Source organism: Zonotrichia leucophrys, chromosome 1, assembly GCF_028769735.1.
Source record: "Zonotrichia leucophrys gambelii isolate GWCS_2022_RI chromosome 1, RI_Zleu_2.0, whole genome shotgun sequence".
NCBI lineage: Eukaryota > Metazoa > Chordata > Aves > Passeriformes > Passerellidae > Zonotrichia > Zonotrichia leucophrys.
This window is the reverse complement of record NC_088169.1, coordinates 105,817,780-105,834,508: the sequence shown is the minus strand read 5'-3', so window position 1 is coordinate 105,834,508 and position 16,729 is coordinate 105,817,780.

Here is a 16,729-nt window from a genome sequence, read left to right as displayed (position 1 = left end):
GAAAACAGGGGGGTTTTGGCAGTTTCTTGGCAGGATGGGGAGCAATTTTTGCATGGATGGGACTGTGGTGCTTCTTCACCTTGGCCCTCCCCTGCACAGCAGTTTTCAACACTGCCACGGGGCTCTGCCTGCTGCCAGCTTGTGAGCTCATTGCAGGAGTGGAAGAGAGTCCTAGCTGCTCCATTGACTGAGATTTTGTCAGCTGCCCCTGCTGGGAAACCATCCATGCCCATGGGGGTGCCTGGGGAAGTTGTCCCAGCTCCACTGGAGCTGCATTGTGGAAAGCTGCCTGGAGCCAGAGCAGCATCCCCGCCAGATCTCTTCTCTGAGATGAGGGAGAGGATCCATCAAGGACTATCCCAGTGGAGAAGGAAGATGATGATGATGACAGTGAGAATGTGTGAGGAACCAATTTAATCTTTACCTATGTCTCAACATTGTCTGGGTTTTATGTTATAAATTTGTTTTCTGACATGGGGTGAAAATTACTATTACTGTACACTTAACACGTGCCATGTACAGGAGGCATCTTGGCCATGTGAGCAGGCAGAGACCACTTGTCACCATCATATTTTCTGAAAAATCCTTTTGCTAGGATCAGTTCTCCTGAGAAGCTGGGAAGCTTCAGCTTCTCCATGTTTTGCTACTTTGGAATGTGATTTGGAGAATTGTTTACCCAGGATGTGAATTGTTTTTACTTGATGACCAATGACAGCCAGATGTGTCGAGGCTGTTAGCAGGCACAAGATTTTATTATTCATTCCTTTCTTTTCTAGCCTTCTGATGTCTCCTTTCTCTTTCTTTAGTGTAGTTTTAGTATATAATTTTCATAATATAATATAATATAATAAATATAATATAATATAATATAATATAATATAATATAATATAATATAATATAATATAATATAATATAATATAATATAATATAATATATCAGCTTTCTGAAACATGGAGTCATGGGGTTCCTTGTTGGGGTTGCCTGCAAATTCCACAGACCACTTGTCACCATCATATTTTCTGAAAAAATCTATTTGCCCAGGATTCTTCTCCTGCGAAGCTGAGAAGCCTCAGAGGAAAAGGAAAACAATAGTTTCATTTTCTTCTCCTGTGTTTTGCTACTTTGGAATGTGATTTGGAGAATTGTTTACCCAGGATGTGAATTGTTTTTACTTGATGACCAATGACAGCCAGATGTGTCGAGGCTGTTAGCAGGCACAAGATTTTATTATTCATTCCTTTCTTTTCTAGCCTTCTGATGTCTCCTTTCTCTTTCTTTAGTGTAGTTTTAGTATATAATTTTCATAATATAATATAATATAATATAATATAATATAATATAATATAATATAATATAATATATCAGCTTTCTGAAACATGGAGTCATGGGGTTCCTTGTTGGGGTTGCCTGCAAATTCCACAGACCACTTGTCACCATCATATTTTCTGAAAAAATCTATTTGCCCAGGATTCTTCTCCTGCGAAGCTGAGAAGCCTCAGAGGAAAAGGAAAACAATAGTCTCATTTTCTTCTCCTGTGTTTTGCTGCTTTGGAATGTGTTTGGAGATTGTTTATCCAACAAGTGAGTGTTTCATCGGTTTCTGATGTGTTTTGACTCAATGGCCAATCATGGCCAAGCTGTGTCAGGACTCTAGAAGGAGTCACGAGTTTTTCATTAGTATCTTTTCAGCCTTCTGTAAGTATCCTTTCTGTATTCTTTAGTATAGTTAAGGTTTGTATTCTTTAATATATACTAGTATCATAAAATAATAAATTAGCCTTCTAAGTCAGATACATCTTTTCCTTCCTGACACAGGGAACCCTGCTAATACAAGACTGACATCAGGGTCTCTAAGGGGACAGCCCATTTAGAAAATGGAGGGAAGCTTTGTCTCTGGGCTGAGTTTGCCTGGCAGCCCATCAGGGGAGAGGAAACTTCCTCCACTGGGCTGTAAGTTACTCCCCTTAGAGGCAAGGAAACTCCTGTTGCCCAGGAAGAGTTTCCCATAAAGCAGTTAACTGTGCCACAGGCGGGTTCCTGCTGTTTGGCTAACACACCTTGCAAAGCAGGTGCCGTAAATGTGCACTGCAGCACTGTCCTGCTGGTGTTCCTGTTGGAGGTGTAGGGTTCATAACAAGGATCTTTTAGGCAGGTAAAAAGCTGCTTCTGATAATTGTGAATTTCAGCGAGTTCTATGGACAGAAGGTGACAATTTGCATCTGTGCTATATGCAGAGCTGCAATATTTTCAGAACTAATGTGGTTACTGTTACCACTTAATATGCTTTTTTAACCTTTTTAAATAAAGAGAAAGCACAAGTGTGGGGAAAATCGTATTAGATATATTCATCTGTTAACTCAACTGACTTCTAATCCACTTAAGAGTACCTGAAGTCACTAATATGAGTTAAGGCCTTGATTCTACAAGCAGTGTGCAAAGGCACTACTGATATCCAAGAAACTAATTATAAATAGATATTTTAAGTCTTTGCATAGATATTTTCAGAATAGTGCCTCATATGTATTGCTTCAGTTTCAAACTTGACAAAAAAGAATCTCTGTAAGATACCGTTAGTTAAGACATGTCATATTTTATCAGTACCATTGTAGCTATCAAAATTAGCCTGGTTAGAAATGTAAAAGCTTCATTTCCTAATGAGTAAATGCACAACATGAAGTATTGCTCAGCTCTGAGCCACAGTTCCTTTTTGCAAGTTATTGGAGTTAGACTGAAGAGTTTTTCAACACTTTTTATACAGTATTTAATTTTCTTTTTGGCCATGTAGCATGTGTGGGACCAGCTGCTAATGGAGTATTTTTCTGCTTCTGAGACTTACTAGTTTCAAATATGGAATCTTTGCTTTATATCCTTTATGAAATCTTTTTGGTTTATATCCTTTATGGACCTCAGTTTGCCATCAAAATGCTTCTGCTGAATTAGTTCTTGTGTGTTTTCAGACATCAAGTGTAATCCAATAATTCAGCTCTTAAAGAAAGATGTTTTTTAGGGACTTGACAGGGTCATAAACATGTGAACTTTGGTAATAACAAAATTGAAACCTCTTCTCTGTGGAGTAGTGTGACATTGAAATAAAGCCCATTTTTGTTGTCTTGTTTTATATATATATATATATATATATATATATATATTTATATAGTCTAGTAAAGAACTGTTATTCCTTTTCCATATCTTTGCCTAGAAGCCCTGTCATTTCAAAGTTATAACTATTTGAAGTGGGGGGTCATCTTTCCGTCCAGGAAGGTTCCCACCTTCCTCGGCAGACATCTATGCTTTAAACCAGGACAACTAACTAATGGAGACACCTTGTGCCTCATCATTGCTATTGCAGTCCACTTTCTCGTCAAAAACAGGACAGGCTGTTGCCATGACCTTCTTCACTTTAACTTTTGCAGATTCTTTAGGTATCTGATCTAGTATGCAAGAGTGAAAAAAATCTTTTTGTTATCCCAGTAAACCCATAAACTCAGAAAAAATACATTAAAAAAATACACAAAACTTCACATGTACTAATGCATTTCTTGAAACTACATGGTGATTTACATCACTCCATTTGCAAAAATTGTACAGTGGTACAGGTTAGTTTATTAGCAAAGAAGAACCCTTAAGTAACATGTATCACCTTTTTATTTGGATTGCCCCTTTGGACACACTAAACACTGTCTTTCCTTAATACTGGCAGCCTATACACAAGTCATTTTTGGTCAGTCATGTGTTGGTCTTTGTCGGTTAAGACAGTTCTAGGTCAGTTGCTGAAGAGAAGTGCAGAAAATATTGAATGGTTTGAGCATGTGTTTCTATACTTTCTGAGGGAGGACTTGCTTTCTGGGGTGTCCCATCTGTATTTCATGTGCTTCTAAGAGAGCTGGATTATTCTCAACTATTATAGGCAGAATTGGGAGCAATATGGAAGATTTTCCCATCCAGCTCTTACACTTTGGATTTGAATTCCCTGCTGAGAAGATCTATAAAGGTTATGGTTACAGGAAAATTTTCTCTGGTTTTTAACAGGTAGAACAATGAGCTTTGTGCATTGTAGACAGTCAAATCTGTTTGGGCTGAATCATCAGATCACTGGCAATCATGCTGACCTGCTTCATGCTCACTCCTTCCTCTTGCTAGTCTGACAGTTCATAAACATTTATCCTTTTTTTAACACTAAGGGGAAATAAATGCTTTTTTACTTTTGGTTCCTTTTTTTTTTCATTGAATTGCATTCCGGTCTTCATATACAACAGGGTCCTGACATAGTACAGTAGTATTATTAACAAATAATGCAGTTTGACCAAGATAAAGTACATGAAATGAGAAAAAAAAAATCATGTATCAGGCAATTCTGACAGATTATTAGCTCATAATGTACATCAACTGCTTGCAATATGTAAAGAAAATGAGTGCCTTATGAATGTTTTTTCTGAAGACACATCATCTATCATTCAATTCCTCAAATGTTTTATAAAGAAACCAGAATCACAATGTTTTAAGATCACTTGCTGGCAAAGGAAGCAACCCCAAAGTTCAGTCTTGAGCAACAAAGAAGGAAATGTGTCCTGTTCCATCCATCCATCCATCCATCCATCCATCCATCCATCCATCCATCCATCCATCCATCCATCTATCCATCCATCCATCCATCCATGCCTCCATCCATCCCCATGCTTCCTCCTCCCTGTCCCCACCAGCTGATGAAAACCAAACTTCTGCAGCAGGCAAAATGAATTTAATTAACTTACTTTCTGTCCTCTTATTTTTCCCCTTAGTTACAGGGATGCAGAAAACTTCTACAGTATGAGTGCTCTGGGCAAAATATAAATCCTTTGTAATAAAAATGAAATGCATAGGTAAGGAATCTGGGCTGGAAAAGTGTCACTGCAAAATGTTGAGTCTTAAAGCTCAGGAGATACAAAGTAGAGGAGGTGAGGGGCTTACAAAAGAGGTAATCTCAGACAATCCTTTATGCCGGCAATGTACAAGGGGGGGATTTAATCAGTTCAGAGGTGGCTTATTATTTTTATATAAACAACTCATTTCCATTTCCAGCTAGCTGAGTGCTCCTGCTGCTGGGCACTGAAGGAAGCTCAGCAAGGGCACAGATGTTGAGAACTGTGGTAAGGTAACTTCAAATGATTTAATGTCTGTACTGTAAGAGAAGTTAATTTATCATGTGAGAATGAATTCAGAAAAGAACTTCTTATTTCTGCTAATAAAATATCTTCTTGCTAGAAACCTAGCTTCAGTTTTTCATGCAGGCAGCAATTTTTATTAATCTCTACCATTTGACTGACACATATTTCAATTTTCAGATGATTTTTCTGCAGTGCTGGAACAGTATATTAGCTGAAAAATACACTCTGGAATGTGAGTGTAAAGTATGCATCCATTATGCAGCAGCATCAAGGCAGAATTAGACTGCACTTTGAGACAAGATATAGTATCTGTCGCTCCTGTGAATGAGCCTTGATTAAATTAAATTCCCTACAGGGACAAAGGTTCAAAAGTTCCTGGTTTAATAAAACATACAGCACAAAATGTGGGAAATAGTCAAGGATGTGAAGCGTTAGCGCTGTAAATGGTTCTGTTTCCCAAGTATGTGCATTTCCTCTGTACACAGCTACAAACACTTGGTTCTTAAATAACTCAGTGTTTGCACTACTCACAGAATGTGTGTGAAATATTCCTCAGTGGGCATAGGTACAGCTTTGTGTACATTTGGAATGAGGAACAGAAATTTCAAGATACCACTGCAAACTGGAAATTCTGGGGCCTTTTATGTAACTGAAATATATTTAAAAATATAAAAGCCATATATTATTTATTTTGTTATTCACTTCAACATAACTCTAGTCACATTTTCAGCCATTAGAGAGCCCTTTTATCTTCTCTGAAATCTTCCATAGATAATGCCTCAAAGAAAAGCTGAACTACTTGTAGCTTGGGAGGATGATGGAAGGTAATTATCAGAGTTCAGAGTATGGTTTTCTCATAAGCATTTGATAGTGTTGAGCAAACATAAAACCATTACATAAGCCAAATTTTATAAATTATATTATTAAGTAAACCAAAAGACAAAATCATTCCAAGTTGTGGAATGGAGGATGACCTGCTCAGAGACAGCACTGATGATCCTCGTGCTACAACAGTTGGATGCATAAGTGGAAGGAGATGACAGAGGTTTGGGGGCTTAACCATCTTAACTGAAACTGTGGCCAGCTGTAGTGCATGTTGTTGAACTCTTCCTGGTTTTCCCATATTAAGGATTCAAATTGTTTGGTAATGTCATCTGGGAAAAAAACCTAAATGCTTTGATAAAATAAACAGCTCTTCAAACTGTTAATAATTTTCATGGACTGCTTTTCAAACTTGTTCATGTATCTGAATTTTGAGTCAAGTGGTTCAAGGGAAAAAAAGTTTATTTCTCATTCCTGCCAAGAGACAAAAATCCTGCCCAGAACAACAACCACCACATAGAAACAAAATCCTTCCACAGGCTTGTATTGAGACACAACACCATGAAACACAAGAACCAAGAGGATAATTTTATACACCTTTTTAACGCGCATTTCCACAATCTTTTTTCCTTTCAATGAATAAAGAGTGCACCTTCAGAGGGATGGATAAAACCAGCAGATTCATCTTCCACAGAAGAGCATAACTGATCACCACATCCACTGTGAATTCTGTCAGGACACTGTCAGCACTAACAGGTTTTAATTTTTCTGACCACTTCCCTGGAACCACCCTCCATTCCCCCCAGACCTCCTCTGTCCCTGTTCTCCAACAGGCCTTCCCAGGTGGATCCCAGGTTCATGTCATCACCTTGTCTCCAGTCCTGTCTCATTCCTGCTGTCCCTGGATGGCCCTGCCCCTGGTTCATGCCCTCTCCTGTGTGTGGGCTCCTGGCAGATGCTGTCACAAGCCCCTGGCTCTGCTCACCCCAGCTGCTGAGGGCATTGCCTGTCCTGGAGTTACCCTTGGCCCCTGGCTCATCCTCCCTTGGGAGCAGCCCCACTGTCACTGTTCCCTGACAAACAGGACAAAAGTTTACTGAACTTACAGCAAGGTAAGTTCTGGATAACCATTAAGAAAATTTCCCAACTATGCTTTTTTTTAAGGTCCCTTCCAGTCCTAATTTCCCAGAACCTGTGAGGTGCTTGCAACAGCCACAACTGAACCTAAGTTAACTGGTTAAAAAGCTAAGAGATTTCAGGGTTTGTTGTTTGGGTTTGTTTTTCCTTTCCTGAGCAACTCCAGGGTGTATTTGCATGGCTCTTCACAATTACAGCTGACACCTCCTCTTCAAAACTCTGTGGAATTGCTGCTCTGCAGCAGACCTGTAACTGATATTATAACAAAATTTCAGTTAGTTGACAGCTTTGGCTGACAGTGGTGGTCTCACTAACCCAGCAACTCCTCTGAATACACGTGGATCTGCAGACAATCTGCTCCTGATGCCAGTAAGTACCTCTTGAGACTTTTCTATCTGCCACTAAGGTATATTCTGGCCATCTTCAGAAAAAAAAAAGTAGACTAGATAAGCCCATATGGGATTCTTACAATATCTGTAACATTCCAGAGTAACAGATTTTGCTGTTTTGCAAAATATCACTGCAAGCTTTCCTGCACAATGCATTTTGTATGAGGCATGAATAAATTTCCTTGGTACTGAGATCCCCAGCTGGGGTGTCTTAGGCCACAGCCTGTGTGACACAGCACCATGGCATCAACATGACGGCTGCCTCCGGACAAACATGTTAAATTAAAATAATCATAAGCACAAACTGGAAAATAAATGAGTAAGCTTTGTATTTGCAATGGAAATCAATCAGGGCACACGAGAGCTTTCACTTTGATGTTCTCCCAGATTTGTATAATAGCTGTTTTGATGTTTGCCTGAGACGTGCCTCCATATTTTTCCAGCCCTGTATCAGGAAGGTGAATACAAATGTAGGGGCTGACTCTCTCTTCTCCTTCACTTAAGTCTTCCACTGTGTATCAACACAAGGAAAGCAGCCCAAAAGATATATTACTTCAATTAAAGAAGCCACGTACAGGCAATATGATGAAGTAGGAGATAAGCACTATGTGTACGGTCAGAGGAACTATTCTGGTTACAGCTGAGCTGAATCAATATTTTACTGCCACCACCCACACACAAACACCCCCTCACCTTCCCAGAGCAGCTTCTTTTCACCTTTAGCCGCTGCCTCGGCCAGAGATCCCGGCCACTTGGTTTGGGTTTCATTTGCTTGTTCCACTTTGAGCAGGTTGAGATATGCAGGTTCTAAATCAGTTCTGAGAAATGACCCAACTGAAAAAGAAGAAGAAGAAAGCTCTTTATAAGAAAAGGGTTGTTTCAAGCCAGCTCAATCTGCTGGCAAGAGATCAACCAGGCAAATACTTAAATGAATAGTACTGAGAGATGAAATCTCTGTTGGCCTTGAGGTGTGGGAGGAGGAAGGGGTCAGGGAGATAAAAGATTTCCCTTAATCTGCCACCTGCAGCACAGCTTGTACTCCCATTCTGTAAAGCAAAAAGCATTACCTAAAAGACAGGAATGAGGAGGAGATTCCCTTTATGGTACCCTCATTAGCTGTCTTATTCTCAAATGACTGAAAGGACTGATTAAATCGGTTTTAAGACACCATAAAATAAGTCAGCTCTACTAGTGGCTCAGCTCTATCAGTGTGGGGTTTTTCTGCAACCAAGAAGCTGAATCCAAGTGCTGCTAAATTAAGATTTTAATGAAGTTGCTTCAGATTATGTTTAATATCAGGAATTTGGTGTCTGCTGGTTTAGCCTCTCCTTTGTGAAATGACATGCTTTTAAACTTGACAAGAAAAATTTTTGTCATTTTAAAAAAATCTCTAAGAACTAACTCATCTGTAACTATTAGAGTTGCATGCTCTTCATCTTACTGCCTGCCTTCTGTGTCTTCTTTGATGAAGTTTTCTCTAGCATTCATAAATAATTGACACTGTTGATGATTTTTCTTAAAGTATGACATCTATCAAAGACCTTAACAGAATGGCAAAGATAAAATAGCATAGTATAGTTTCTTACCCGGAGGAGAAATAAAAAATTCCAATTCCTGAAGATGCATGCCAGCCAGGATAGATTTTTCATTACTACTATTATTACTACCTTCCCCCTTTGTCTGTCTTCCTGTCTGTTTTTGTTTGGTTGGTTTTGGATTGTTGGAGTTTTTTAAACAGTATTAAGGTTTGATCATTCCTGTTAAAAAGAAAGGAAACATTTGAATTCTCCTGTACATTTGGGGTTCTGGCTCTTGTAGAAATATAAAGCAAATTCTTCTCAGAAAGAATTCTTCTCAGTAAAAATTTCTTTGTGGAAAAAGTTGTCAAACATTGGAACAGACTGCCCAAAAGTGGAGTCACCATCCCTGGACTCCTGAACACCTGGAGGTGTTCAAGAAATGACTGGATGTAGCACTCAGTGCCATGATCTAGTTTTCAGGCTGGAGATCTATCAAAGGCTGGATTAAATGATCTTGGAAGTCTTTTCCAACATAAATGATTCTGTGATCCTACCTGAAGGGGCTTTCTGCATATTTTTTGCCACTAAACTGAAAGGAAGAAGGGGCTGATTTTCCTGTCAAAGAAGAGAACTCACTCTTGTAATTTATGACTTTGGCCTTCCAAAAATTGACCCTGTTTTCCTAAGGTGAATGCTTCCTTATCAGTGGTCTGAGACCCACAAACCCACAGGGTCACTTTCCAGTGCATCATGTGAATACCCAAATACTGCCTACTAGCTTGGGTAGGGGTTTCTTTCAGAACAAAGTAGAAATATTTCTAGTTTGACCTTTGAAGACAGTCTAGGTATTATGTGGTATTGCTTTGCTTCTCTACTATTTATACTGAACCAGATCCTTGTCATGACTGACCCTGTGTCTGAAAGTGAAGGGCTGACCTGTGTTAGTCCCAGCAAGAGTTACACTGGCTGCCAAGTTTAATCACACAGGTCCAGGCACTGCACACCAAAAAAGGAGAACAAAACTTATGAGATTCATACGCTCCACAAACTCACTGTAATCTTAGATTAGCCATGAAAATTTAATCTAGTCATCAAAACAATGTGCAATTTCTTGAGAACATCACTGGCTTGGCTGGTAAAAGAAATGATCAAAAATGATCTTCTGCAAGGTGTTAATCTCAGATTTACACTGTGGTTTAACTTGTGAAAATGAAAAAAAATTAGCACTGTCAGACTGAAGGTAGTCTCTGGTAGTTGCTAACACCTCAGGGGAGAACAGAATTAAGAAGCTATTCAAGAAGATTGGGCACACCTGCAAGATGCCTGTAATACTGTGAGTCAGGAATTAGAATCTGAAATTAGGTGGAGGGTAGTATTTGCAGGTCTATGTCTGAAAAAGGACACAGACTTTGTATGCTAAGACTGTAAGTAAGGTTTTAGCACTAAGGGCCCTCTTCTGGAATTAAACAGGCCTAGCATTATGAAGGCAATATTTTCTTCTGACTAGAAAGTGCTATATTGACAGACAGTATAATTGTCCTAAGACAAGGCAGCCCCAATCCACTGTATTAAGAAGGACATATTATTCAGGAGGTTATGGGAGGGTTTTATTTGCTGGCTTGTTTTGTTTTCTCAGCATCAATGGTAAGATCACTGTTGAATGCTGCGTCCAATTCCAAATTAGCACCTCTGAAAAATACTGAAAAATCTGGAACGGCCTCGGAGAAGAGCTCTGAGAATGACTGAATATGGAAAGGTTTAAGAAGGAAAGAAAGAAAAATTGTATGTATGAGTAAGTATATAGTAGATTACTGAAGCTGAATACAGATAAATGAAAGCAAAGGTTTGTTTTGTTTGTCTTTAAAAAAAAAAGAAATCAAAACAACAAGACCAGGATTACTCAGGATTTCCCAAACCAAGCAAAAGTTCAGTTGTTTTCAGTCCCTGATGTTAACTCCAATGGGAACCATTGTGAAGGAAGAGCTGGGGTGAGACCCAGGGGATCAAAGGCCAGGGCTGCCCAGCAGGGCAGGTGACAGAGCCAGGGCAGCTCTGCGGTCACTGCCCGGGCACAGCAGGACACACAGAGCCTGCCTGGCCCTCCTGGACACAGCACAGCTGCTCCCAACACGTGTGGGCCACACCTGGGCACGGGGGTAGCAGATGGCTCCAGCCATAAGGGTTCAGCTCTTTGTTGCCTTTTCCTCAGCCCTCCTTGTGTAAAAAACGTGTATTTTATGATTGGCTTTTCGCAAATATTAAGATGAATATTATGTGTGTTGTGTTAGAAAGTAATGCTGTATTAATTCTCGTAAGTAGTGTGTTAAATATAGTTTTAAGTTATAACAAAATGTTAAAATAAGAAACTATGCTATGTAGGATACTTTTTTTAAAGAAAGGACTTGCACTGAGATAGCAGCCACAGGATACTTAAATCTTTCAGAGAAAAAGAATTTATTGCTCCATTATCAGAAGAAATGAACTTCTTCCCGCCTCGCTCAGGCAGGACAACGCCCTTAGGATTAAGAGGAAGAAGCTGACACTGACCAGACAGAATCCTGTATTTGAATGGAATTTATGCATCATGTATAAAGTGTAGAATATGCAACAGGCTATTGTTTTTAAGGATTAATCCTCTGTTAATGTGTGTCCTTTTCTGGGCTCGTGCTGCACAGAAAAAAGTACCTGGACCATCCATAACTCTGTGTTTCTATTGTCTCATATTGTCCTAATTCAAACGGTCCAAATTATTATTACTTTAATTGTATTACTATTTTTATAATAGTATAGTAGTATAGTAATTTTATTACTATTAAACTTTTAAAGTTCTAAAAACAAGTGATTGGTGTTTTTCACACTTGCCTAGGTACTTGCACAGGGCTTGTGTGCAGGTGCTGAGCTGGGATGAAGCAGCGGCATCAGAGGGCTTTGCCATGGCAGCCGTGACAGGGCACAGGGGCACGGGTGAGCCGGGGCCCTCTTGTGTTCAGGGCACTGTCACTCCAAACAAGCTGATCAGTGATCGTGCTCACCCTCGCAGCCCGCAAGGCTGGCCGTAAATCAGCGAGCCTGGCCTGACTTATGAAAGCCTTAAACCCGTAGTAGGCAAATACTTCCTTCACCTCTGGAGGTGGATTGACTTAACGGCATTAACTACAAACATAGCTGCCTCCCAGGCGTCTCGATAATCCCCTGGAAAACACTGCAGCGGGTGAGGCAGGTGTGTACTCCTCTGAAATCACCAACCACGCCTTTGGCGGAATTAGCAGCGAACCCTAAATTGTGCTGGCCCGACCGGGAGCGGGAGGGCACTACCGCACCCGGTTCAGGGCTCGCCCAAAATCGGTGGGACGCGGCTGGCCTGGATTTCCTCCGGGTGGGACTTCCCAAATGCGGCTCCTCCTCACGGCCGACAGCTACTCCGCCACAAGGTGGCGGCGCGGGCCGGGGCTGTGGGGCTGGGACCGCCCTTCTCCGGCTGCCCTTTTCCTGCCGGCACCGCCCTTCTCCTGTGGGGACCGCCCTGCTCCGACCGCCCTTTTCCTGCCGGGACCGCCCTTCTCTTGCCGCCCTTTTTCTGCCCTGGCAGGAAAATGCCTTTTTTGTGCCTTGCCCGTCCTCGCTCTCAGCACGCAGCCGCCCGCGGGAGAGGGAGCCGGGCCCGGCTCGCTGGGAGCCCCGTGCGGAGCTCGGAGCGGGAGCGCTGTGTGGGCTCGGTGGCTGAGAGGGCTGTGCGTTTCGGAAAACAGAATCACAGATTGGTTTGGGTTGGAAAGGACCTCTGCGATCACCCGCTCCAAACCCCCTGCCAGGGTGGGAGCTGGAGCGGGTGACACAGGAACGAGTTCAGGTGGGTTTGGAGTGTCTGCAGAAAGGGAGACTGCGCCCTCCCTGGGCAGCTGCTCCAGGGCTCTGCGATCTTTAGTGCAAAGTTCTTCCTGATGTTGAGATGGATCTTCTTGTGTTTTATTTTATAGCCACTGCTGCTTGTGCTGTTGCTGGGTACCACTGCAAAAAGCCTGGCTCCAGCCTCTTGGCACCTCTTGGATATATTTGTATGCACTGATGAGCTCCCCTCTCAGCTGGGCCTGTTCAATCTCCAGACTGAGCAGGCCCAGCTCCTGCTGTCTTTCCTCTATGAGAGAGATGCTCCAGACCCATCATCAGCTTTAGTCAGATGGTTATTGACCTATAATTATTTTTTTTTAACTATTTAGAGCATTGAAGATGTCAGATTTGTGAGGCAGTAACACTCTTTTACTGTGGTGCCATTAGAATGATTAGAATGCTGCCTCGGGGAGATGCAGATATAGAGAGCTAGCTTGTGTAAATTCCTCATGGTAGTGTATTTAGCTGGATTAGTTCCTTTAAACAAATCTCCTCAGGCTTAAGTTTTAAATTAAGATAATGAGCAGTCCTGCTGAAGCTGGACAAATAGAGAATTTGGTGTGGGCATTCACTGAATCGGGACTAGCCTCTATATTCAGCCTCTTTAAAACATTTTCTCTTTGGAATGTGGGTGGAAAAGCTGTTTTACCTTCTTTGGCTTTTTTCCAGTGTGCCTGTATCCATAGCATGACTGGTCAGCCTGCCAAAATGTGTGAGAAAAATAGTAAAGATGCTGCCACAAGATATGGTTCGGCCTCAGCATGACCTTAGATATTTGTTGGCTTTAGCAAAGTTGTGCTCAGTACAAATGAAGGTCTGAAAGGGATAGAGGTATTAATAATTTATCGTAAATCTGTTATTGATGGCAAGAAAAGCAAGCTCTCTAAAAATGATCACAGGCCGTGGTGTTTGTCTCAAGGATTCTATTACTCAAGCTGAGATAGCAACAAAGCACTTTGAAGGTTAATTATGGGCCACATGATGGCAGCAACAGGTGAGATGTGGTAATCATGTCATCACCAGAGATGCTTTAGAGACTTACATTGCCAAAGGTCTATATTTAAAAGATGAAGGGAGATACTGCAAAAGCTAGGAAGTGGTGAGAGAGAGAGCATGAAGAAAAACTCACCTAGTGAGCAGTTAGAGGTGACTCTTGAGTCAGTGAAATACCATTCTTGAGCCAGTGAAATACTAGCATGGGGCATTTCATTTTAGCATATAAAGGAATTCAGGTGTCAGAATGAGTTTACAGAAAGAGATTAAGCAACTAAACTTCAGTCATACTTTTGGTTGTTAAGGAGACTATATGCTGATTTACTTATTTTTACTTTATTTTAATCCATTTTAAATTATCATATTTTGATGGTTTATATATGGTTCTAGCCCTTTATTGCTGACTGAAAATCTGAATCCTTAAGATAATTTTCAAGTCAGTTTCCTGTGCTGAAGGAAGTCTTGTCAGATGTTAGATGGAGCCTGACTAATTAAGAAACTGCTTTCAGGCTCTGTTAGAAGATCAGATGCATCTTAATAAGAAATCATTGATGGTGTAAACAGTTCCTTTGGTTATTAAAATATGGCCTGAGTGTTACAACCTGTTACAGGTAAGGGTATGTTGATATGGAAGTGGCACAGAGAAGAAAAATCCATCACACTTTTCTATTTTTAAGTTGTTACTAGTTCATACCCTCTCTGCAAATCAAATTAAGGGATTCTAACATTCTTATTAAATTTACTGGTCAGGAGCTGAGGAACATTATTAAGTGCTTGCATTTGCTGCTTGAAATACGACAAGAAGCAAAGATGTGTAAGACGCCAGTAAAGAGCAATTTTATGGCTGGTGCTTTCAAGCCCACCTCTTTAGCTACTATTTACATGTCATCACTAGTCCCTCTTCATGTTCTGAAGAGGAGACACAGCACAGGCAGAGGGAATTAATAATAAAAGGGATGAAATTCAAATGTAGGAAGTGGCAGAGTAATAATGAGGTTTTGATATAATGCTCTTTATCTTGAGTACTTCTTAAAGCTGAAGTGAAGGGTAACTGTGAATGGGGAGTTGCTTCCTTCCCTAGGTCAGAAATGCCCAAACTGTAGCACTGTGAGCTGTCAGTCAGGCTGTGCCATAAACCCCTAATCTGTCTCTGTGCATGTGTTGGGCACTGAGGACAGAGTTACTAAGAGGTTACTCATACCCTTCTCTCACATGGTGTAACTAATACAGAACAAGTGACTCCAAACCTAAGAGTGCTCAGAGCAGGATTGTCCCACATCTCAAAGAATGTGTGAGTGGATGGTTTTAATAGCCTGATTATGGAGCAGCAAGGGTTTTAACATAGATTATGAGGCATATCATTTTATTCCTTAAGGGGCAACTAATTTGACAGTGAGCACCCTCTGTGGGGGAAGGAAGATGGCTTTCTGGAGGAGCTGTGGGGCTGGCCAGCTTTTATTTCAGGGAGCACATAAATCCTGTTGGGTGCTGCAGGTGTTCATCCCTGATCTGTGGTGCTCTGAGAGCATTTACAGGCACCCTGACTCACCAGGATGTCTCCTGCTCTTACTCTTTTTTAGGGCTCAGTGTTTTACAAAGAAAGTTCTACCTTGTTTATACCATTTCTGCATCTGTAGCAAGATTTGTATCAGATGTCACAGGCTTACTCCTTAGAGATCTCATAGCAGACATTTATGTTTCAGAGGAATGGCACTTGGAAAAATCAGCTCCAAAAACTTCATTGACCTTCTGTGAGCTGTGTTAAATGACCAGAGAACCAGTGGTAATTATGTACTCAGTTTTACCTGCCCAAGAAAAGGTGCAATCATAGAGAAGTAGTCTGAGAAGACTGTTCCTATCAAGTTTTATGTTTTTTTAATTTTTCCAGTTATTTATGAGATCGGTTTGGAAGGTTGTGTTTAAAACATAATTTCTGTTCAGTAACCTCAATTCTCTCATTGTCAGAGGTTCCTAAAACACAGTTGTGCCTAATACTATAGAAATTGAAGTATGTGACAATTTCAGAGGAAGTTCAGCTTTATTTGGGCTGAACAGCTGGAAAAATTTTAGCTATTTCATGATTTGCACAAATGTTTCTGGGTTCTCCTAGAGGTTTCTTTAAAAAATTCATGTAATAGCTGCACGATAAACTAAATTATTGTAACACCAGGAATCAATCAGAAATAATTTCAAGCTACAAGGAGACTGTATATATGCAAATGTCATACAAGATATTTTGTAGCAACCCCTTCAGAATTGTAATTTGCAACTTGAAAGGCTAAATAATCTGATTTTCTTAGAAGTGTATTTCAAATGCCTCTTGATTTGGAGCAACTGATATATCCTAATTTGAGGGACTTTTTCAAGTCTGGACTAATCCCCATTTCCTTTTTAAAACAGAGAGGATGTGTAGGAGTTGCTGCTGTGAAGATGCATTTCCATCTCAAAAAGCTGCTGTTAAGGAATTATTTAAATATAATAAACTGGAGTTATCAATACTTGAACTAGCTTTAATTTAGCCATTGAGGTAATGGAAGTGGCAATGCAAGAGTTTGATAGGAATAATTGGCTCTCAGCAGGTGAGCTGGGTAAAACTCTGTTCCTTCCTGCCATGGATGGCCTTTTATATAAACTTCTCACACTTGAGCAGCCAGTGTCAGGTTAGTTTGGCTATCTCTACAGTGCTGCTTGCTCTAGCTAAGTTCTCTTTGTGTGAAAGCTGCTCTAAGTTGCTGGCCTAAAATGGTTTCTGAATCCTCTTTTTTGTTTTTTCTTCACTCTAAAATAATAGTGATACATGCTCATTCATAAAGCAAGACATATTTTTCTTTTAGG